This window comes from Mus musculus, chromosome X (genome assembly GCF_000001635.26).
Source record: "Mus musculus strain C57BL/6J chromosome X, GRCm38.p6 C57BL/6J".
In the NCBI taxonomy this organism is placed as follows: Eukaryota; Metazoa; Chordata; class Mammalia; order Rodentia; family Muridae; genus Mus; species Mus musculus.
In genome coordinates this window covers 28,125,627-28,149,559 of record NC_000086.7, presented here as the reverse complement: position 1 = coordinate 28,149,559, position 23,933 = coordinate 28,125,627, and the positions used below count along the sequence as shown (strand labels likewise).

The 23,933-nt window shown below is 36.8% G+C and overlaps 1 non-coding gene across 1 annotated transcript; it reads right to left on the bottom strand.

Annotated features, from left to right (window-relative positions):
* Nucleotides 1-532: 532 nt before the first annotated feature.
* Nucleotides 533-21,684, bottom strand: Gm7391. Its single transcript, XR_035653.6, has 8 exons — nt 21,566-21,684; nt 15,890-15,956; nt 15,309-15,343; nt 12,075-12,200; nt 11,700-11,763; nt 3,355-3,436; nt 1,022-1,120; nt 533-702 (listed from the first exon to the last, which is right to left on the bottom strand). It is a non-coding gene; the product is annotated as a predicted pseudogene 7391 (transcript).
* Nucleotides 21,685-23,933: the final 2,249 nt, after the last annotated feature.

The window sequence follows — 23,933 nt, the reverse complement described above, 5'->3', positions numbered from 1 at the left end:
ACTGAGCCACCAACCAGGCAGCATACACCAGCTGATATGAAGACCCAACACATATACAGACTTGAGGCCACAGGGAGTAGGGAGGTCTGGTGGGGTGGGGGTAGGATGGTGGGGACATCCTCTTAGAGATGGGGAGTTGGGGTGTGGGAGCATGAGGCAAGGAGGTATGGGATGTGGAACAATCAGAGGGTGGACAAGGAGGGGGATAAAGTCTAGACTTTAAAAAAAGATTAAGGAATAAATTTTAAATAATTCACTACATTAGTGTGTGGAAGTTCGGTACAAAGGACTATTTGCCACTCACTTATTCATTTAGATTTTGTTTGGAAGTTAATATAAAGAGGCTCTTACACTTAAACAAGAAAATGATTAAAGATGTTTAAAAATAAAGGAGTTCTATTTTGACTCTAAAGGTATACCTCCTAGTTAACTTTGTAATCACTTCACGGGGGTTAACTTCCTTCTTAGAATCATCAGAATTACAAGGATTAAAGAGCCTTTCAAACTCTGTTTCATAGGAGACAAAAATGTTAGTGAATTTTTTATTTGGTTACAAATGTACCAGCAAGTGAGAAATATGTATGCTTCATTAGTCTGAAGATGGGAAAGGAGAAGAGTACTTCAGAGTATGCTTCATAATGTCTCTTCACCATCTACATCAAAAAGCATATCGTAGTTGTTGGTCTCCATGTTCATCAAACCCTAAAACAGAAAAGCACTTCTTACTAAAGAAACTCCAAAGGATACAAATATGAAAGATTCTCTGCAAATGATGTATAGATGTGCTATGTTTAGTTAAGCAGGATAATTATAGTGTTAATAAACTATGAGGTACATCTGAGGTCAAATTCCCAATTTATCATTTCATGTCTTGAATAATTCCTACAAAGTCATTAGGATTTTACAGATAATATCAGTCACTTCAGTAAGAAATAATTCAAAATATCAAGTAGTTAAACTTTTTGATTCCTAAAACATATTTCGTTTCCTAAGGACATTTTATGGACCATGTGCAACATACCTCCATGGACTTCTCATGCATGTCTTCAATTGCTTCCAGGGTCAGATTCTGACTACATTCGGACAGTTTTAATGCTTGTTGTTCTTTTTGATAATTGTTCTACAAATGTAAAAGGAAAACATTACTGTAACAATTCTGTTCATTTTTGTTTTTACTGCCATGCAGCATGAATGCTAGGCTAACAACCAACCACTTAATGTATTTCCAATACTAAAATATTTACGTGAGCAAAAATAATTCCATATGAAATGTAAAAGGAATAGTTTTCCAAGTGATTTAACATTTTAACAACTATTATGACTAAATATACTTATATTTTTAAGTAACATGAAATACAATTATACTACCAATTGTGGGTTAATAAAACTTTTTTTTATGAGAAAGTGTTTGCCATGCTGCAGAGACTGGCCTTAGCCTCTCAAGTACTTAAGTTTATAGGCATGCACCATGTAAACATGAACTTGGTAAAATCCTAGCCCTGGAAGCTTAACTCTAGCTAGTGTTAATGCTTTTACCATATGGTGGCCTCCTTTTTCTAACCAGCAGAAGTAATCCCAGGAGGTGGTTCACTACCTCATCTCTGTATCTAGCCCCCACCTAAGGTGTATGTGCCATGTCTTCTACTTTCTTTTCCTTTCTTAAGGATGCCTTATACTTATTCTTTACTAAGTCCAATCTAGTGGTAGATTTGTTTTATCTAGGTTCCAATCTCAAGTAACAATGGAAGTAGTAATATAAATTTCTCTTTGTATTCTTTATGTTGGCAGACAACCATGGTAATTTGCATTTAAAAAATTAAGACAGGCTGTTTACACCTTTTCTCCTTCTGCTACTACATTCCTATTTTGTCCTTTATTCACAGTGATCAGTTTTGTACCTCACATTTCCACTCAAATCATCCTGATTAAGTACAATGACCTCCACTTTGTGAAGTTTCTCTTTAAAAAATGTACACGTGCATACATATGGAGACAAAGGATTAATATTGGGTGTCTTCTTTGGTTGCATCCCACTGTTTGGGAGACAGGGTCTCAATGAACCTAGAATTCATCCATTAGGCTACAACTGGTGGCTAGGAAGCTCTGGGAATCTTCTTATCTCTGAACTAAATCTGAGTTTGGTGGTTCTAAAATACTCACCACCACACCAACTTTTATTGTTGTGGTGGTTTGTTTTTAGTTTTGCTTGTTTGTTTTGTTGTTGGTGGTGTTGGTGGTAGTGATGGTGGTGGAGGTGTGTGCGTGCATGCTTACTCAGGGAATATAAACTCGAGTCTCCATGCCTACAGTGAGAAAGATTACCAAATAAACCATCTTCAAGCCCTGCAAATCTATTTTATTTGACCCATTAGCAGCATATGACAAAGTTAGTGAACTTTTCTTCCTTAAATGTTTTCCTTCACTCATAGTAGTTTTATTTGTACCAATTGTTCTCTTCCCTTTCTGGTTCACTCTCACCCCCTCACCCCCACCTCATGCAGAATTACAAATATTGAAGTACTCTGGGAGTCTGTCTTTAGACTCCTCATATACATGGATGATTACTCCCCCTTGAAATTTCATCCAGGGTTCAAGGTTTAAAAATTGCCTTCAATTGGAGTATTTATTTACTTTTTATCTTTAGTCCCTATCTCTTTCCAGAACTGACTCATAATGGCGGCTTCCTCAATGCCTTCCCAGGCAGGAATGGATCTCCTGTTCATTTCAAATTGAATACTTCTCAAACTATTAACCAATCAAATAAAAAATAGTTAATATGGTCATCATCTCAGATCTTACTTGGAAACTATGTGATGACTACAGTCATTGGTACAGTAATGGAGAGATGATCTAAAATAGTTTGGTGATATTCTTCCACAGGAATATTCTGCCAGGGCTGTTGAGAAAGGTTGTTTCTATCCACTGTTACTAAATTTGTACTAAGTTTAGGATTGTAAGAACTGATTTGCCAGTTTGAGATGGCTTTCGAATATTAACAACAGAGTCCAGATGACACCAGTAAGTAAGCTTTCTCTCTCCTTTCAACTGTACCTGAGGCTGACATAGTGTGCTTACTTTTGTAGAAACTGGTAATCCTCTCTTCATCTTTCAGCAAAAGTCTGCCTCTTGAAAATTTATAATCTGGTCTACAAGAAAATACCTAGTGGTTTTCATTGATATAGTATGTGATCATACTTCTCTGCTTTACAATTCAGTAGGACTAGAACAGAACCAAGGATAGATAGATAATGAAACTTAACTTCGTTTCATGTGCCCAACACAAGGCTAGTTTCTCCATTCCTACTTGATACTTAGTTATTCTAGGTTAATTATGAAGTTAGTTATGATACCAACCACTGATTTATCTTGTTCTTCATTGAATTTCTGTATATCCATATCAAACTTCTGCTCACACAATTTGTTGTTGATCTTCTTTCTGTAAAGCACAGTAATAAAAGCAGTCACATTTCATACCGATATGAAAAAGACCACTCAAAACAAATTAAATTGACCATTTCATACTATAAAAAGAAAAACAGCAGTAAAAAATTATCTAATGGGAAATCATTATAGTTTTTTTCCCTGAAAGATTATCAGAGAAGTCTTCTTTTATGTTTTAGCTTTTCAAAAATTAAAGAAGTTTTAATACATATATATCTTATTTTAGAATATTAATTGTATTTCAAAGTATTTTTTCATTATTTTCTATCAAATATAATGTCTAATTTATTTTCCTATATTGATTCAGTTAAGACTTAGTGCAAAACATAAGTCAATTAAAATATACAAATTGTCTGCATATGTAATTGATTTTTTTCCATATTGTTAAACATAATAAACAACAAATTACATTTCTAAGATTTTGTGTAAGACTTCTGTGTTTCCACAATTAATGTAAATCAAATTTTAAAATCTCATTAACAGGTACTTAAAGTAGAAAATAAAAATTTTCACAGATTTCTAAGAATTAGATTTAGTTTACTTGAAGGCATGAAGTTATATGGTTAACTGCTTAGACAAAATCAAAGACACACATTTTTACTAAAAGCTCAGTAATGTTTTTTTTTCAACTTCAGCCACATATAATTTTTAAAATGATACAAATGTGACACTACAAAACTAACAACTCTACCTCTCCCATTTGTTCGTTTGCCAAAGTCATTCTAATTTCTGGTTGCATTTTTTGAAAGAATCTTTGATATAAGTTTCCATGTGTTTTCTCTTTATGTGACTCCAGGTCCAAGGTGTCTGAAATAATCATCTTATATGTATGGGCAACAGGCACATATGTGGTGCACATATATACCTGTAAGCAAAACACTAATACACAAATATGTCTGAAAAATAGGTATTAAGAGCATTGTTTCTTAAGCCATGTAAGACGTTTTGGGTCTATGATCCTAGTCTAGGAAGCTTAGCAGGAGATTTCCAGTGTAAAGGACAACATAGATTACTTAGGAAAATTCCAGCCAGCCTGACATACATAGTGAGACTATATATCAAAGACAAATTATTATCCTCTAAGAAAGCTCATGCAACATTCAATTACATATAATTTAAAATAGATTCTTTGGGATCTGAGTTTCATTCCCTCACTGGTTAGTAAATTTGTCTTTCACTTTCAGTTACATAATTCATTTTATAAAAATCAGTGAGGGGATTGGTGAGATGATTCATCAGTTAAGAGCACTGGTTCCCTTCCAGAGATCTGAGAATGGATTCCCAGCATCCACAAGGTTGCTCACAACCTATAACTCCAGTTCCAGGGAATTCAATGCCTTCATCTGGCCTCCTCAGGTACAAGACATACAAGCTGTGTACATACACACAATCAAGCAAAACAAACATACCCATAAAATAAAATTTAAAAAAATAAGTAATAAGGGTTATATTAAAGAATTCATTTTTCCATTGTGTCATATAAAGAAAAGCACAGAGGAGTTTTAGAAAAGAAACTGACTTAATATAAAATTAATACTGGGTCAACGAAATACTGTTGCATGTACAGAATTTTGTATACATATCACTTAGCTTTGAATACATGGAATGTAGAAAAGTTTACATCATTTTTTTCCTCTAAAAATCCCTTCAATGCAGTTATGAAAATGCCTCAGTAATAAATAGGGTTTACTGTGAAAGGAGGACGTTCGCAAGTTTGATTCTAGTACCCATTTAGAAAACTAACCATGGATGGTTGCTTCTACAATAGCAGCACTGTGGTAGGCAGAGTGAGAATTGCTAGGACTTGCTGGCTGCTTATCTAGCTACATGTTCAGTGAAAGAGCAGGTCTTACGGGAATAAGGTGGAAAGAAATAGAGCAAAACCCAACATCCTCCTCTGCCCTCCACATGTGTATATATGCACCACAGACAGAAATATATGAAAAAAATAAAATTAAGTTTAATTAATGTCACACCTGTTGAAAAAGTACCATTTTCACTTCTGTACCACAGGCAAAAATAAGTCCATGATGCTAAATCAAAAATATTTGCAAGAGTCCATGTCATGAGTAGTTCTTGGGTGCTGACCTAGTCCCACAATACCCAGAGTAAGCTCAAATCCCAGGTGCTCTAACACTCCCAGGATCACAGGAATGGCCCCAACATCAGGAGTAACTGAGTCCCTAAGGATCCAGGGACACAGGAACTCCTGCCTTTCCAGTGGCATGGATTCCATCTGTTCTGAAACTGCACCTGGATCAGACCTGGGGTACTGGCTTTGCACCCACTCTTAAAACACCCAGAGGGAGCACGACTCTCAGGTATTCTGAAATGCTAAAGATCACAGGATCACAGAGGAAGCTCGACTCCCAGGAGATCAGACACACCCAGGAACACTGGAGTTCTGACAGAAGAGCAGAGCTGAGGGCACAATATCTTTCCCAACACCCTGTGTATCTGGGACGCCCACAAGAACCAGGGAAACAAAATCATCCTCCCGGCCAGAGGCACAGGTTCCTTGCAGTATGCAACTGTGTCTAGAGAAAACCTAGGGCTCTGGCACCTCACCAAATCTTGCAACACCAAGAAAAAGCTTAACCCCCAGGAGCTCTGACACAGCAGGATCTCAGGAGATTGGTCACACCAGGATTTCAAGATCCAAGAGGCAGCATGACTTCCAGGAGCTCAGACAAACCCAAAATATCAGGATCCCAGGATCCCAAGATCTCAGAGATAGCTGGACTCCTATGAGTTCTGACACAACTAGGATTACAGGAGGGACAGGCTCCAGACAGAGACAGCAAGGGAAGGTAGCACCAAAGAAAATGAGATGGCACGAGGTAAGTGCAAGAATATAAGCAATAGCAACCAAGACTAGTCGGTGTCATCAGAAACCAGTTTGGCCAACAGAGCAAGTCTTGAATACCCCAACACATTGGAAAAGAAAGATTCAGATTCAAAATCACATCTCATGATGATGATAGAGGTCTTTAAGAACAAAAATAGTTCCATTAAAGAAATACAGGAAAACAGCTAGAAGCCCTTAAAGAGGAAACACAAAAATCCCTTAAAAAGTTAAAGAAAACACAATCAAACAGGTGATGGAATTGAACAAATACCATCTAGATCTAAAAATGGAAATACAGAATAAAAACTCACAAAGAGAGATGAACCTGGAGAAAGAAAACCTAGGAGACATAGATGCAAGCATCTCCAACAGAATACAAGAGATAGAATAGAGAATCTCAGGTACAGAAGATACCATAGAAAACATTGACACAACAGTGAAAGAAAATGCAAAATGCAAAAATCTCCTAACCCTAAACATCCAGGAAATCCAGGACACAATGAGAAGACAAAACCTAAGGAAAATAGATATAGAAGAGAGAGAAGATTCCCAAGTCAAAGGGCCAGCAAATATCTTCAACAAAATTATAGAAGAAAACTTCCCAAACCTAAAGAAAGATGCACATGAACATGCAAGAAGCCTACAGAACTCCAAATAAACTGGACCAGAAAAGAAATTCCTGCCGACACATAATAATCAGAACAACAAATGCACTAAAGATAAAATATTAAAAGCAGTAAGGGAAAAAAGTCAAATATCATAAAAAGGCAGACCTGTTAGAAATACACCAGACTTCTCACCAGAGACTATAAAAGCCAGAAGATTCTGGACAGATGTTATATAGACCCTGAGAGAACACAAATGCCAGCCCAGGCTACTATACCCAGCAAAACTATCAATTACCGTAGATGGAGAAACCAAAGTATTCCATGTTAAAACCAAATACACACAATATCTTTCCACGAATCGAAACCTTCAAAAAAATAGATGGAAAACTACAACACAAGGAGGGAAACACTACACCATACAAAAATCAAGAAAGAAATCTTCTTTCAACAAACCCCAAAGAAGATAGCAATATAAACATAATTCCACCTCAAACAACAAAAGTAACAGGAAACAACCAACAGTCACTGGTCTTTAATATTTCTTCATAGAAATGGATTCAATTCCCCAATAAAAGACATAGAGTAATAGACTGGATACATAAACAGAACCCAGGATTTTGCTGCATACAGGAAACCCTCCTTAGTGACAAAGACAGACACTACCTCAGAGGAAAAGTCTGGAAAAAAATTTCCAAGCAAATATTTCCAGGAAACAAGATGGAATAGCCATTCTACTATGGAATAAAATCAACTTACAACCAAAAGGTTTTTGTTATTGTTTTTTTTTTGTTTGTTTTTTTTATTGTTTTTCTTTTGTTTTTGTTTTTGTTTTTTAAAGATAAGGACTGTCACTATACTTGTCAAAGGGTGAATCAACAAAGATGAACTCACAATTCTGAACATCCATGCTCCAAATGCAAGGGCAACCAAATTCATAAATGAAACTTTACTAAAGCTCAAAGTATATATTGTACCCTACATAATAATAGTGGGAAACTTCAACACCCCACTCTCAGCAATGAACAGATCCTGGAAACAGTAACAAAAGAGAGACACTGTGAAACTAACAGAAGTTATGAAACAAATTGTTTTAACAGATATCTATATCTATAGATATCATAGAACATTTTATCATAAAACAAAAGAATGTGCCTTCTTCTCAACACCTCATGATGCCTTCTCCAATACTGTCCATATAATGGGTCACAAAACAGGCTTCAACAGATATAAAATATTTAAATAATCCCATGCATCCTATCAAGTCACCACGGACTAAGGCTTATCTTCAATAATAATATAAATAAGCCAGGCATGGGGGCACATGCCTTTAATCCCAGCACTTGGGACACTGAGGCATGTGGATTACTGAGTTCAAGGCCAGCCTGGTCTACAAAGTGAGTTCCAGGACAGCCAGGGATACACAGAAAAACCCTGTCTTAACCCCCCAAATAATAATAATAATAATAATAATAATAATAACAACAACAACAACAACAACAATAATGATATAAATTATACAAAACCCATATATATATATATATATATATATATATATATATATATACACGTGGTAGTTGAACAACAGTCTAATCAACGATAACTTGGTCATGGAAGAAATTAAAGACTTTTAGAGTTTAATGAAAATGAAGCTACAACATATCCAAACTTATGGGACACAATGAAAGCATTCTAAGAGAAAAACTAATAGCTCTGAGTGCCTCCAAAAAAGAAACTGGAGAGAACATACACTAGCAGCCTGGCAGCACAGTTAAAAGCTCTAGAACAAAAGGAAGCAAATTCACCCAAGAGGAGTAGAAGGCAGGAAATAATCAAACTCAGGGCTGAAATGAAACAAGTGGAAACAAAAAGAACTATACAAAGAATCAACCAAACCAGGAGCTGGTTCTTTGAGAAAATCAACAAAATAGATAAACCCTTAGGTAGACTAAAGAGAGGGCACAGAGTCCAAATTAACAAAACCAGAAATGAAAAGAGAGACATAAAAACAGAAACTTAGGAACCCCCCCCCCAAAAAAAAATTATCAGATCCTACTATAAGAGCCTATACTTAACAAAACTGGAAAATTTGGATGAAATGGACAACTGTCTAGACAGATATCAGGTACCAATTTAAATCAGGATCAAATAGATCCTGTAAACACTCGTATAACCCCTAAAGAAATAGAAGCAGTCTTTAATAGGCTCCCACCCCCTCACCAAAAATAAAACCCCAGGATCGGATGGGTTTAGTACAGAATTCTATCAGACCTTCAAAGAAGACCTAATACCAATACTCTTCAAACTTTTATGCAAAATCAAAAGAGAAGGAACACTATTCAATTTTCTATGAAGCCACAATTACACTTATACCCAAAACATACAAAGACCCAAATGAAGAAAGGAAACTTGAGACCAGTTTCACTTATGAATATTGATGCAAAAATACTCAATAAAATTCTGGTAAACCCAAACAAAGAACACGTTAAAATGATCATCCTTCATGATCAAATGTTCTTCATCCCAGGGATACAGGGATGGTTCAATATGTGGAAATCCATCAGCGTAATCCACTATGTAAACAATCTTGAGGAAAAAAAACACAGTATTATCTCATTAGATGCTGAGAAATCATTTGCAAAAATTCAACAACTCTTCATGATAAAATTCTTGGAAAGATCAAGAAGCCAAGGCCCATACCTAAACATAGTAAAAGCAATATAGAGCAAACCAGTATCCAACATCAAAATAAATGGAGAGAAACTTGATGCAATCCCACTAATATCAGACAAGACAAGACCACTCTCTTCCTACCTATTCACAGTAGTATATAATATAGTAGTATTTTATAGTACTAGAAGTTATATCCATAGCAACTATATAACAAAAAGAGGTCAAAGGGATAAAAATTGGAAAGGAAGAATTCAAAATATCACTATTTGCAGATGATATGATAGTATATGTAAGTGACCCCCAAAATTCCAACAGAGAACCCCTAAACCTGATAAACAAATTCAGCAAAGTGGTTGGATATAAAATTAACTCAAGCAAATCAGTAGCTTTCCTCTACTCAAAGGATAAACAGGCTGAAAAAGAAATTATGGATACAACACCCTTCACAATAGTCACAAATTATAATACCTTGGTGTGACTCGAACCAAGCAAGCGAAAGATCTGTATGATAAGAACTTCAAGTCTCTGAAGAAAGAAATTGAAAATCTCAAAAGATGGAAAGATCTCCCATGCTCATAGATTGGCACAATTAATTTAGTAAAAATGGCCATCTTGCCAAAAGCAATCAACAGATTCAATGCAATCTCCATCAAAATTCAAACTCAATTCTTCATAGAGATAGAAAGAGCAATTTGAAAAATCATTTGGAATAACAGAAATCCAGTATATCAAAAAAATATTCTCAACAATAAAAGAACTTCAGGGGGAATCATTCCCGACCTCAAGCTGTATTATAGAGAAATAATGATAAAAATGTATGGTAATGGTACAGATACAATTACTTCATGAAATTCACAGGCAAATGGATGGATCTAAAATATATAATCCTGTGTGAGGTAACCCAATCCCAAAAGTACAAACATGGTATGCACTCACTGATAAGTGGATATTAGTCTAAAAGCTCAGAATACCCAAAATGTAATTCACAGACCAAAAGAAGCTCAAGAAGAAGGAAGACAAAAGTGTGGGTGTTTCAGTCCTTCTTAGAATGGGGAACAAAATACTCCTGGGAGGAAACATGGAGACAAAGTACAGAGCGGAGACTGAAGGAATGACCATCTAGAGTCTGCCCAAACTGTGTATCCATCCCATATACAGACACCAAACCCAGTCACGATTGTGGATGCCAACAAGTGCTTGCTGACAGGAGCCTAATATGACTTTCTCCTGAGAGGCTCTGACAGAGCTTGGCAAGAACAGAGGCTGATGCTCACAGCCAACCATCAGATTGATCATAGGATTCCCAGTGGAGGAGTTAGAGGAAGGACTGAAGGATTTGAAGGGGTTTGCAACCTTATAGGAAGAACAACCATATGAATGAACCAGACCTCCCAGAGCACCCAGGGACTAAGCCATCAACAAAAGAGGGGGTCCCATGGCTCCAGTGCATATATAGCAGAAGATGGCCTTGTCAGACATCAGTGGGAGGAGAGGTCCTTGGTCCTGTGAAGGTTCAATGCCCCAGTGTACCCACATGCGAGGGTGGGGAAGTGGGAGTGGGTGGGTGGGCAAACACCCTCATAGAAGCACAGGGAGGGGTAATGGAATAGGGAGTTTCTGGGGTGAAACCAGGAAAGGGCTATTATTTGAAATGTAAATAAAGATAATATCACATAATAAATAAATTAAATTAAAAAAAATATTCACAAAATACTACATATAAATAAGTCATTAAGATGTCATATAGTATATTAATCAATACTTCCTAATATATAAATTATGTTAATACTATATAGTTTAAACAAATTATATATCCAAAAATGTACCTTCAAAATTTCCCAGTATATTTTGTACTGGAGATCTGTGAAGTAATTAAAGCTTTACAAAGTAAGGATGCTGGGGATACTGTTTGATTGCTCAGCTTTTGTCCTACAAGCAGGACGATGAGAGTTTGACCCACAACATTACACCCTCCAAGAAAACCATTCAAATTAAGGATTAATCTTATAGAAATATTGTTTATAGTATATATCATATTCCAATTATTAATATACATTACTTGCTATACAATCAATTAAATTTTTCTGGAAGTACTTACACTAAGAAGGAAATAATAAGTTTGAACACATTACCATGTATCTCCAACTACTTCTTCAGGATTTGCATTCCCATCATCATGAGTTACTGGATTCTGTACTGGGTTCGTAATAAAACAAGATATTAAAACAATTATGTTATTTTGCAAATTTTAATGAAATACTTTGTGATCATTCAGGCATAGTGCCAACATTAGGTTTTAAAGCAGATCTATTATTTGCCTAGAAGTTAAACAAAATCAAGTAATGTCTAATTGTCATCTAAAAATATGTTTTAAGCTGTTTATTTATATGTTGTGATTAAAGACAAGAGATACAATATGAGATTTTTGATCTCCTTTACAAGCCTAAGAAGAACAACTGAGAAAAAAGGAAGTGTAACATCAATGCCCATCATTAAATATTTGGTACCTTCCATAAGGTCCAATTCTGAAGCATTCCTAACTTGCTGTTCACCACTTAACAAATTCCAGTTTTCCATTGGTGTCTCTACAGAACGTGCAAAACGCTGCCATTCCTCTGAGAAACTTACGTTTTCTGATTTAAAATAAAAAGAAATTTTCTCAAGCCATTTGAATTAAAAAAAATCACTTAAACTAATAAAATTGAAATATAAAATAACATTAAGGAATGATTTTTACAAAAACAGCACTTCATAATTGCATGAAGGGTTTAAAGATAAAACCATATTTCTATTACCCTCTGATTTAATACTAAAGACTTTAGTATTTAAACATGGAACATAATAGTTGGCTTCAAAGATAGCCATTAATAACCTTAACTTTAATATGTACACATTTTTAAAAAGAATTATTTAAGTTGAATAAAGTATCTTGGTCTTCCTTACTATAAAAGAATAGAGGTTTGTTATTTTTCAGTTTAAAACTCTCTCTCTCTCTCTCTCTCTCTCTCTCTCTCTCTCTCTCTCTCTTTCTCTCTTACATACACACACACACACACACACACACACACACACACACACACACACTATGATGGCTTTAACTGTGACTTCAAGTGGGTTTATATCTAAACATAAGAGGATCTGCATGTTGGTCCCATTCCTGCAAGGTTTTTGATGAGTTAGAGCAAATGTGTCTGCATCTCAATCTCCAAGTAAAATCATAGTTGCTATTATCACAACCAAGCTCCTCAATCTTTTTCATCGAAATACAAGTCTAAATTATAAAGTTCTGTCTGTCTGGACATATATTTCACTGCTACAGCAAGAAGCTCTGGGTTCAATCTTCAACTATGAAAAACCCCCACAAATTTTAAAAATAAAAAATAAAACAAGCATGTTTCCTCAGGCCCCAGTACATTTGTAAGGCTGAGGACTTCAGTTTCAAGGCCAGTTCAAGCTGCACATGAGGTTTCAGACACTCCTGAGATACAGAGTTAGAGCTTACTTTCCTAAACCAAAACAACACATAAATAAACACAGCCTGGCCTGAAGTATGTCTGAAGTTCCAGCACTTCAGAGGCTGAGAGGAGCCTCGGGATTTTGAGGCCGTTTGGATCCTATATATACAAATTTTGGCAATCTGGCCTTTCAACACCAGGTAGAAGAAAATGAAGACTCGTCTTCAGTTTGTTTTTTATGAATTTCTGGCGGGTAGCAGCAGCACAGAAAAGGTTCTAGTCTGTTTCTGCCACTAACTGACCCCCAGTTTACTCACACTTCACATCCCCAGGCCCAAGGATGACTTTCGGGGTCTCCAATTCCCTGGCCTTCCTGCTTTCTGCTAGATACTAGGCTGTTCAAACTCCTGCCCTTAGTGAAGTTCTCCGTTTTTCACCGCAGAGGTCTAAGTGGGTAAAGTCGATTGTGAACCCAGCAGCAGTGCTATCTGGAGTCCAGGGAGGGTCATCTCCTCTCCTTACTCTGGAAGTAACACCTCCGCCCCTCCACCTTCACCCCATCCGGACCCCCACCTGAACCATTATTAACCATCTTTTAACAGGTCACTGACTACCTCCACAGAGACTTCCCCCTACCATGCTTCCTCAAGAAACTTCCCTTCCTCAAGAACTCAGCTTCATGGCCACCACAAAGCATACTGGGTAACAGGGATTGGGCAGCTGGAAAACAATCTCAGCCAAGCCCCTTGCTGATTGGCCGTGTTTGCACATGCTTACTAAAGTGAGAGAGGCTCTATCAGTCATCTGTCATCCAAGCAGCAAATAAGAGATAGTATTTTAGCTGCCACTACTACCCAGAAGTTTTCCATTTTCCAAGTTTGCAATACTAACTTGAAAGTTAAAATAAAATGAACCCCAAAGAAGACTCTCCTACTTTGTTTCAGTTGAAGGGGCTGTTATGTGTATTTCGGATTTGTTTTATTTATTTAACTAACGTGCTTTTGCATGTTTGTATTTGTTCAACATGCATGTCTGGTGCTCATAGAAACTAGAATAGGATGCCAAATCCCCGGGATCTAGAATTACAAATGGTTGTGAGCCATTATATGGGTCCTAGGAACTAAACCTTGGTTTTCCCCAAGAGCAACAAGTGGTCTTAATTTCAAAGCTATCTTTCCATCCCTGTCCTGTGTGTGTTTTAAGGTATGCTGGATCATTTCTCTCGATAGATGTTTATTTTTAATATACAGTGGAGATTATAGAAATATGACACTTTCCTCATATTGTCTATTTCCAGAAAAAGAAAAAAAAACCATAATTTTAAAGGATTCTGTAAATCATAAAAAGAGATTCAGCAAAAATGATGTGTATACATTTCAGTATATGTGTGCAGAAGAAGACTGTATTCTCAATCATATTCCAACTTACATTTTTTGTTTGTTTGTTTTTCCAGACAGGGTTTCTCTATATAGCCCTGGTTGTCCTGGAACTCACCCTGTAGACCAGGGTTGCCTCAAACACAGAAATCCCCCTGCTTCTGCCTCCCAAATGCTGGGATTAAAGGCATGCGCCACCACTGCCTGATCCAACTTAAATCTTCAGAGACAGGGTCTCTCTGAATCTGCAGCTCACCGACGTCACTAGCCTGGCTAGCCAGCTAGCTATCTCTACCTACTCAGCACTGGACTGCAGCCTGCATTTTTAAAGTGGATTCTAGGCCCCCACCTTAAGTCCATATATTTTCAAGGAAAGCACTTTACCAAATGAGCCATAATTCTAGCCCCTCTGCAGGGTTTGTTATGTTGCTGTAGCCACTGTCTTTTTTTTTTGGGGGGGGGTGCATATTTCTCTAATCATGCCTAAATTTAAGTTCCTAAAATGCTTAATGCTGGTTTTGTTTGTTTCCTTACAATAGCCAATTGCATTTCTTGCTCACTTTACAGTTAATTGGGCAAACTGGAAAAACTAACATTTCATTTGCGAGGCTTATTGTTGTTTTTTGTTTGTTTGGTAGGTGTTTTGTTAATTTCGTGTGTTGGTTGGGTTTTTTTTTTCACCACTGAAGATGAAACTCATAGCTTTTACATGGTGCTGTACCACTGAGGTACACCTTCAGCTAATCTTTGTTTCTGAATGTTGGGTGAGTAGTCATCTGTATGTGTTTTAAAGAAAACTACAATTATTGTGAAACCTAAAATTATCCTCCTATGCTATAGGGTTTATAGAGATCTGATGCCATCTTCTGTCCTCTTCAAACAACAGGCAAATATCTCCAAAAACACCTACCTCCAGATTTATCCAACATACTGTCTTGTTCATCTCTGTGAAGAAAGGACAATAAAATTTTAAAGCTAGAAATATAGTGGACTGGTAGAGCATTTGCCTAGCACACACACAAAAAAAAACTTTACACAGGAACTTCTTTTAATTATTTAGAATAGATATATAATGTGTGGTTTGGAACAAATGTCATATGCATATAAAATACATGGTAGACAACCAAAGTGAACCTGAATTATTTACTTTTAACAATTCATACATTTATACCCCACAGTAGTTTATTCATAACTCTCCCACACTTGCTGAGACCCTTCTTCTTCCCAGATGGTCCCCCTCTTATTTTTATGATGTTTCTCCTTTTGTTTGTGTTTATTTCTGGGAAGATCCCATGCAGGTGGCTATATTGTCCAAGTTGCTATGTGTTTGTGATGGCAAGGAATTAAGGACCCCAAGCAGGGCTTGAACTCAATATATAGTTGCATCTGACCATGAATTGTTGATTTTCCTGAATCTACTCCTCCAGTGAAGGGATCACAAACACTACTTTTGAAGTACTCTATTGAACTGGGAAAAATTGAAAATATTACCTTATATCTTCATCTGCTTCTACGTGAGGCGGCATATTCTCATGTTTGCCAAATGCTGGCCTTTTTACTATATTGACAATAGAAAATGGAAACATTTGAAAGTATGCTATATAAGTAATAGTTAATAAAGTATTTTCAATTTGCATTTCTCTGGAAAAACTGCCCACGTGAGTTTTTGAAACAGCTTTTATAAATGAAATAATTACATCAAGGAAATTGAGGATACAAGGAGAAAACAAAACTTAAGGATAATAGGTATAGATGAGAAGTAAGATTTCCAACTTAAAGGGCCAGTGAATATCTTCAACAAAATTATAGAAGAAAACTTCCCTAACCTAAAGAAAGAGATGCCCATGAACATAAAAGAAGCCTACAGATCCCCAAATACTTTAGACCAGAAAAGACATTCCTGCCATCACATAATAATCAAAACACCAAATGCACACAACAAAGAGAATATTAAAAGCAGTAAGGGAAAAAAGTTCAAGTAACATATAAATGCAGACCTATCAGAATTTCACCTAACTTCTCCCCAGAGACTATGAAAGCCAGACGATCCAGGACAGTTGACATACAGACCCTAAGAGAGCACAAATGCCAACCAAGGCTACTATACACAGTAAAACTCTTTTACCATAGATGGCGAAACCAAGGTATTCTATGACAAAAGCAAAATTACACAATATCTTCCAAAAAATCATGCCCTTCAAAGTATAATGAAGGGAAAACACCAAAACAAGGAGGGAAATTACATTCTAGAAAAAGCAAGAAAGTAATCTTGCAGCAAACCTAAAAGAAGATGGCCACATGAACAAAATTCCATCTCTAAAAACAAATATAACAGGACCCAACAACGACTATTTCTTAATATCTCTTAATATCAGTGGACTCAAATCCACAATAAAAAGACATAGACTAATAGACTTAATGTGTAAGCATGACCCAGCATTTTGTTTCATACAAGAAACAAATCTCACAGACAAAGACAGATATTACCTCAGAGTAAAAGGCTAGAAAACAATTTTCCAAGCAGATGGTCACAAGAAACAGGCTGGAGTAGGCATTAGAATATCAAAAAAAAATTGACTTTCAACCCAAAGTTATCAAAAAAGACAAGGAGGAACACTTCATATTCATCAAAATTAAATTTACCAAGAGGAACTCCCAATTCTGAACATCTATGCTCCAAATGCAAGGGCAGCCACATTCATAAAAGAAACTTTAGTAAACCTCAAAATACACATTGCACTGCACACTATAATAGTGGAAGACTTCAACACCCCTCTCTCATCAATGGGCACATCCTGGAAACAAAAACTAAAAACAGACACAGTGAAACCAACAGGAGTTATGAAACAAATGGATTAGTTGATATCTATAGAAAACTTTATCCTAAATCGAAAGGATATCCCTTCTTCTCTGTACCTCATGAGGCCTTCTCCAAAATTGACCATATAATCAGTCACAAAACATGCCTCAACAGATATAAAAATATTGAAATAATCCCATGCATCCTATCAGATCACCACAGACTAATGCTGATCTTCAATAATAATATAAATAATAGAAAATCCACATATATGTGGAATGTGAACAACAACCTACTCAATGATAACTTGGTCAAGGAAGGAATAAAGAAGGAAATTAAAGACTTTTTAGAGTTTAATGAAAATGAAGCTACAACATAACCAAACATATGGTACACAATGAAAACAGTAATAAGAGAAAACTTCACAGCCCTGAATGCCTCTAAAAAGAAACTGGATAGAGGATACAGGAGCAGCTTGACAGCACAACTAAAAGCTCTAGAACAAAAGGAAGCAAATTCTCCCAAGAGGAATAGAAGGCAGGAAACAATCAAACTCAGGACTGAAATCAACCAAGTGGAAACAAAGGAACTATACAAAGAATCAACCAAACCAGGAGCTGGTTGTTTGAGAAAATCAACATGATAGGTAAACCCTTAGCCAGACTCACTAAAGGGCACAGGGACATCATCCTAATTAACAAAACCAGAAATGAAAAGGGAGACATAACAACAGAAACTTAGGAAATCCAAAAAATCATAAGATCCTACTACAAAAACCTATACTCAACCAAACTGGAAAATCTGGATGAAATGGACACTTTTCTAGCCAGATATCAGGTACCAAATATAATTCAGGATCAGATAAACCCTAGAAATACTCCCATAACCCCTAAAGAAATAGAAGCAGTCATTAATAGTCTCCCAAACAAAAGAGACAAGGATCTGATGGGTTTAGTACAGAATTCTATCAGATCTTCATGAAGACCTAATACCAATACTCTTCAAACCATTATGCAAAATCTAAAGAGAAGGAACATTATTCAATTTGTTCTATGAAGCCAGAATTACAATTATACTCAAACCATACAAAGACCCAATGAAGAAAGGAAACTTCAGACCAATTTCCCTTATGAAAATTGATGCAAAAATATTCAATAAAAGCCTTGCAAACTGAATCCAAGAATACATAAAAATGATCATCCATCATGATCAAGTACACTTGATACCTGTGATGAGGGATGGTTTAATATACAGAAATCCATCAACTTAATCCACTATAGAAACAAACTCAAAGACAAAAATCACATGATCATTTCATTAGATGCTGAGAAAACATTTGACAAAATACAGCACCCATTCATAGTAAAAGTCCAGGATAGGTCAGGAATTCAAAGCCTATACCTAAACATAATAAAAGCAATAGATAGCAAACCAGTAGCCAACATCAAACTAAATGGTGAGAAACTGGAGGCAATCCCGCTGAAATCTGGGACTAAACAATGCTGCCCACTTTCTCCCTACCTATTCAACATAGTTCTTGAAGTCCTAGTCAGAGCAATTAGACAACAAAAAGAGAACAAATGAATACAAATTGGAAAGGAAGAAGACAAAATCTCACTATTTCCAGAAGATATGATAGTATATATAAGTGACCCCAAAAATTACACCAGAGAAATCCTAAATCTGATACACAGCTTCAGTGCAGTAGCTGAATACAAAATTAACTCAAACATATCAATGGCATTTCTCTACAAAAAGAATAAACAGGATGAAAAAGAAATTAGGGAAACAACACCCTTCAGAATTGTCACAAATAATATAAAATACGTTGGTGTGACTCTAACTGAGTAAGTGAAAGAAGGATCTGTATGATAAAAATGTCAAGTCTCTGAAGAAAAAATCAAAGAAAATCTCAGAAGATGGAAAGATCTCCCATGCTCATGGATTGGCAGGATTAATGTAGTAAAAATGGCTATCTTGCCGAAAGCAGTCTACAGATTTAATGCAATCCCCATGAAAATTCCAACACAATTCTTAACTGAGTTAGAAAGGGCTATTTGCAAATTCATCTGGAATAAGAACAAAACCTAGGATACAAAAACTCTTCTCAAAAATAAAAGAATCTCTCCTGGAATCACCGTGCCTGACCTCAAGCTGTACTATAGAGCAATTGTGATAAAAACTGCATGGTACAGGTATACTGATAGACAGGTAGATAAATGGAATAGAACTGAAGACACAGAAATGAACCCACACACCTATTGTCACTTGATCATTGACAAAGGAGCAAAAACCATCCAGTGGAAAAAAAGACAACATTTTCAACAAATGGTGCTGGCTCAATTGGCAGTTAGCATGTAGAAGAATGCAAATTGATCTATTTTCATCTCATTGCACAATGCTCAAGTCTAGGTAGATCAAGGAACTCCACATAAAACCAGAGACACTGAAACTTATAGAGGAGGAAGTGGGGAAGAGCTTCGAAGACATGGGCACAAGGGAAAAATTCCTGAACAGAACAGCAATGGCTTGTGCTGTAAGATTAAGAATAGACAAATGTGATCTTATAAAATTGCAAAGCTTCTATAAGTCAAAGGACACTGTCAATAGGACAAAACAGCAACCAATAGATGGGAAAAAATCTTTACCAATCCTAAATCAGATGGGGACTAATATCCAATATATATAAAGAGCTCAAGAATCTGGACTCCAGAAAATCAAATAACCCCATTAAAAAATGGGGACAGAGATAAACAAAGAATTCACAACTAAGGAAAACCGAATGGCAGAGAAGCACCTAAAAAATGTTCATCATCCTTAATTATCAGGGAAGTGCATGTCAAAATAAACCTGAGATTCCACCTCATACCAGTCAGAATGGCTCAGATCTAAAACTCAGATGACAGCAGATGCTGGCGAGAATGTGGTGAAATAGGAACACTCCTCCATTGCTGGTGAGATTGCAAGCTGGTAAAACCACTCTGGAAGTCAGTCTGGTGTTTCCTCAGAAAATTGGACATAGTTTTACTGGAAGATCCAGCAATACTCCTCCTGGGCATATTCTCAGAAGATATGCTAACTTGTAATACTGACATGCTTCACTATGTTCATAGCATCTTTATTTATAATAGCAAGAAGCTGAAAACAACCCAGATGTCCCTCTTCAGTGGAATGGATACAGAAAATGTGGTACATTTACATAATGAAATACTACACAGCTATTAAAAACAATGAATTCTTGAAATTCTTAGACAAATGGATGGATCTTGATGATATCTTCCTAAGGGAGATAACCCAATCACAAAAGAACACACATGATATGCATTCACTGATAAGTGGATATTATGCCAGAAGCTCACAATAACCAAGACACAACCTGCAAAACCCATGAAACTCAAGAAGAAGGAAGACCAAAGTGTGGATACGTCATTCCTTCTTAGAATGGGAAACAAAATGCCCATGGAAGGAGTTAAAGAGACAAAGTTTGCAGCTGAGACTGAATGAATCCAGAGACTGCCTCACTCAGGGATCAATCCAATAAATAACCAACAAACCCAGACACTATGGCAGATGCCAACAAGAGCTTGGGGACAGGAGACTGATATAGCTGTCTCCTGAGAGGATCTGTCAGTGCCTGACAAATACAGAAGTGAATGCTCACAGACATCCATTGTACTGAGCACAGGGTCCCCAATGATGGAGCTAGAGAAAGTACCCAAGGAGCATAAGGGGTTTGCAGCCCCATAGGAGGATAAACAATATGAACTAACCAGTACCCCCAGAGTTCCCTGGGACTAAAGCACCAATCAAATAAAACAGATGGTGGGACTTATGGCTCCAGCTGCATATGTAGGAGAGGATGGCCTAGTATGTCATCAACGGGAGGAGAGACCCTTGGTACTGTAAAGGTCCTATGCCCCAGTATTAAGGAATGCCTGGGCCAGGAATTGGGGGTGGGTGTGTTGGAAGCAGGGGGAGAGGTGAGAGGAGAGGGGATTTGCAGAGGGTAAATAGAAAAGGTGATAATATTTGAAATGTAAATAAAGAAAATATATAATAGAAAAAAGGAATGAAATAATTTATTTGCAGGTTTTATGAAATAAATTCATGTTTTGCTAACATATAGGAACACCGTTCAGATCTTTTTCTGGGGTAAAATCATAGCAAGTTATTGTTTCTCAACATATTATGTCTAAAGTGCCAAGAGTAGGTATATGCACTGCTAAAACTCGGGTATAGGAATATATAGATATAGGTAAAATTAGAAATGAAGTACATGAAAACTTAGAAAAGACTTCTTCCATTGCAGGTGAGTTGGGAAAAGTCTAATGAACTGCAGGACACAATCAATACTGAAGACTGGATACCTTCAGAATGAGCCTGCTCTTCTTCTTCATCTGAATCAAAGTCAAAAAGTAATAAGTAACCTTCCTTTGGTATCACCCGCAGTTTCTTAATAGACATTTTTCTATTAAGCGCTCAGTTGTCTTCTTAGTTAAAAAATATAAATAAAAAGGAAAAAAGAAAAAAAAAATAGTTATCTAAATCCAAAGGTATCATTTAAATAGTTAAAAATGTCAAAAAGTCAAATAATTATTTTAGCTCATTGAAAGATTGTTTCTTTTGTTTTTTAACACTTATATTTTTAATAATTTGTCTTTATCAGAGAGTTTTGCATACATATTCAATATGGTTACACGTGTATATGTGTATGTGTGTGTATGTGTATATGTATGTGTATGTGTATATGTATATGTATATATATACATACACACACACACACACACACATATATATATATGCTTCCCCTTACAATTTCCTTCATGTATCCCATTTATCATGTCCCTCTCCCTCCCAACTTTGTTTTAAAATCTTCTTTAACTTACTTATTTTAAATCCTTCTTTAGAACCCAAGTTAACAATCTGTCATTTCTCAGTTTAAAAAAGGCAAAAACAGGTCAGCCTTTAATACGTGAGTCCTCCCTTTCTCACCAAAAATGATGAGCAAAATGTGTTTGCATTTAAACTTTGAGGCATCTGAATTTTGGTACTATCTCCCAAAGATTCTTTTTAAACAAAACATCAGCAATTCCGATTTTCAGTATATCTCTGTTTTAAAGTAAATTCATAGTACTATCCAGAAAGATGATGAACATGGTAACTATATATTCATGTCAAGAATACCCAATGCTCAGTCTACAACAAACACTCACCACCATTACCCACACAGAAAATCCTTATATTGGAGAAATTTGGGATTGGGGGAAGCCGAGGATTTCAAACATCTGAAGATTGTAAGTTAAAGGCCAGCCCAAGCCAGAACAGCCTGAGCTACAAAGGAAGATCCCATCCTACAGAACTAAAACTGAGAGAAAAACCTGAACTTGGTGGTCCAAGTCTTTAATCCCAATACATGGGCGATTAGACAGGAGGATCCCTGTTCAGAATCCTTCCCAGATTACTTATTAATCTCTTGTAATGTCTCCTCTTCTTCTTTTCATTCATTCTTCCTACGCCACTCCCCTCTCTGCAATGTCCATACAGTCTATACCAAAGGAACACACCATAGAGAAGACAATGAAGAGGGAGGAATCCTCAGTGTGTTTCTAATGGATCCCGGACAGCACACAGGACAAGCGCCAAGTTGGACCCTAAGGCTCCTTACAGCACACAGGACAAGCGCCAAGGATCCTCACTCACAGCCCCATGCTCCCCCGACCCTCAATCCTGCAGCCAGCTCTCTGATCCTATTCCAAGGCCCCATGATTGTGTCCTCCAAGGGTTCACAATCTTCTAAGGCCCTGACCTGTTCAATCCTCTGCCATGAATATGGTCCTCCACCTTCACTTAACAATCAGAAGCCATAGGAAATGGCGATCATGAGGCATTTTCTCACCTAGTGGCAACCTGGGCCTGATATGCCCCACCCTGTCATACCTTGATTAACTGTCCAACAACCCTGAGCAGAGCCGATTATCACTTACAGGTTATCTCAGAGGTGAACACCTTCACAACTGCACCCTTCCATGCTCAACTCCTCAATGGTATAAAAACCTTTGTCAGCAGAGATGCCTGGACTGAGGATTCTTAGGACCCTTTGTGATGCAAGCTGGAGAAATCAGGTCTGTGCTGATTGGCTGAATATATCCTGCTCATGCGTACATGGAGTACCAGGCACCATCGCTTCAAAGGGAGTTTTCAGGAGGTGGGAATGAGCTACTACTGGCTTTAAGACAAATTCTAGGTTCATAAGCCCTTACATACTTGAAAAACTTGAACAAACGTGAAACATGAAACACTGCAAACGGCACTACTTTATTTCAACTGTAGAGTCTCTTGCATGCCATTTTGGTTTGTATTTATTCATGTGCGTAACATTGAATGTGTGTGCACTCTTTCTGAATGTACATACGCACACCACAAGAGTTTATTCTGTCCTAAGAGATCAGAAGGGAGCATCCAGATCCCCTATATCCCCTGGTACCCTCCTGTCTCCACCTTCCTAGTACTGACCTTGATTACAAGAACGTGCTAGACCCTTCTGGCCTTCTCTCGCACTTATGCCTCTGTTGCCTACAGAGGCTGGAAGTGTGCACTGATTCTCTGAAACTTTAGCTGTGCATAAATTGTGAGCCACGATGTGGGTGTTTTGTGCCCGGTCATCTGCATAGAACAGGTGCTTTTAACAGATGAGTCATTTTTCCAACTGAAGAATAAAGATAAAAAAATTACTGA